We start from the raw sequence: 2,065 nt of genomic DNA, 5'->3' as shown, positions 1-2,065 counted from the left end.
ACCCCCTTTTTTATGCTCTCTCTCTATCCACACTCAACTAATTTGCTTTACTATGGAACAAAATGCAAACAAATAGAATGTAACGCCCTTTCCTCCCAGTGGCATGGTTAGAATACAAACTGATAGCCAACTAGGGGTTAAGTTTTACTCCTTTAACTCTCAACTAGAGTTACAACTTTAACTCTTCTGGAATTTTCTTCATAGTGCCCATGTGAGTATCACCTTTTGAATGATTAACGAGGGCTGACATGACATCCTCTCGAATTATAGTGGTTAATCACAATAAGTCAACTTCAGAGAGGCATAACGTTTGCATCAGAACTCTGATTGACACAATTCTTGCACCATTTGAAAGGTATTTGAGTGTAGTACAATGTCACAAGGCCTAACATTCAAAAGGGAAATTTTTAGCCCCCAAAAAATTCATTTAAGGCCTTAGACCCGTCATTGAGGGTTTCATAATCCAATTCTCTAAACTATGTCCTGTCAATAAAACTACTCTTGTAAGTTGTTTCCTTCAAAATTTCACTCTAAAAGCATCGATATGAATGAAAAATTATATAGTGATCCAATCTGATCACTCGATATGATAGTTTGCAAACCATATTGAATAAGGTTAGCTAAGATTCAAACTGATGTGGGCGACATTATCATTGTAAGTCCTAAACACTTGAGTTAGTAACCCTAATGGGTTGTTATATGATCTATTTTAATCCTTAAAATTAATGACATTTTCTTCAAAGTTTATAAGCTTTTAGCTCTTGGTTAGCCCTTGGATCATCTCAAGGGGGGAAATCTTAGGGTGAAGTTATTGTGAAGCTGCAACTAGTCTAAGCAACTTCAAAGTAAAGTTATGCCTTGGTAAAGGTTGTGGGAATAATTTTATTTCAAATTTCTTATGACAAATATCTTTATGTTGATATTCAAATTCTATTGATGATTTCCCATTCTAACATCTATGCTTGATTTCTCTTGAAAATTCTTTCTAATCCATGAATCCAAAGTGGTCTAGTGAAACCATCAATGGTCTTTTCAAATGATGGTTCCCAAGGGAAACTTTCAATCTATAAATCATTACATTAATATAACAATATTCATAATAAAAGAAAATACATGTAGAGTATAATACTTGTACTATGAGAAATGGCAAGAGGCATGAATCGAGATCCTGTCATTTCCCTTCAAAAGTCAACAAATTGACAAATCGACTCCATCCCAATCCCCTTCTGATAAAACACACGATGACACTAGAAATAATGTAGTTGAGGCATGAATCGAGATCCTTGTCATTCTCTTAAAAAGTCGATAATTTGACAAATCGACTCCATCCCAATCCCCTTGTAATAAAACACACAATGACACTAGAAATAATATAGTTGAAACATGAATCGAGATCCTTATCATTTCCCTTAAAAAATCAACCATTTGACAAATCGACTCCATCCCAATCCCCTTGTGATAGAACACACGATGACACCAGAAATAATGTAGTTAACGAATTAGGATCGTTTGATAGGCAATGAAAAAGATTATATAAAATCATTAACCGGATTGAAATTCTGACATAACTCGAGAAAAATAAAATGAGATTTATTTTAAATACTTAAGCCAGTGGGCTATCGCTAGAATGATACCTTGCCAACGTATAAATCCCTGCTCGACTCTCGGCTGTTGCAGTCGAGTTGCACCTATCCCTATCAATATAAGTTGAGAGGTCGGGGTTTGATTGGATATATTATGTGATTCGAATGTTTGGAAAGATATCCATCCGGTCGTTGTAGTATAGTGGTGAGTATTCCCGCCTGTCACGCGGGTGACCCGGGTTCGATCCCCGGCAACGGCGTTAAATATTTTGCCTTTATGTTAACGCCTGTTCAACTGCCATCGACGGCTGTACTCATGTGAAAAACAATAGGGTTAAAATAACAAATCCACAGTCCAGCCTCTTATAAAACTAGCTATTAACATAGTTAGCTACTGTGGAACTGGAAAATCCTTTTTGTATTGGAATTTTATCCAGACGCTGTTAATTAAGGTCCTCACCTGTGCCTCACATTATCAATTA

The 2,065-nt window shown here is 36.0% G+C and overlaps 1 non-coding gene across 1 annotated transcript; it reads left to right on the top strand.

Annotated features, from left to right (window-relative positions):
• Positions 1-1,771: 1,771 nt before the first annotated feature.
• TRNAD-GUC (transfer RNA aspartic acid (anticodon GUC)) lies at positions 1,772-1,843 on the top strand. Its single transcript has one exon. It is a non-coding gene; the product is annotated as a tRNA-Asp (tRNA).
• Positions 1,844-2,065: the final 222 nt, after the last annotated feature.

This window comes from Pinus tabuliformis, chromosome J, assembly GCF_031772625.1.
Source record: "Pinus tabuliformis cultivar Carrire ecotype Pingquan chromosome J, CPIR1, whole genome shotgun sequence".
Lineage (NCBI taxonomy): Eukaryota > Viridiplantae > Streptophyta > Pinopsida > Pinales > Pinaceae > Pinus > Pinus tabuliformis.
This window is presented reverse-complemented; position numbering and strand designations above follow the sequence as displayed.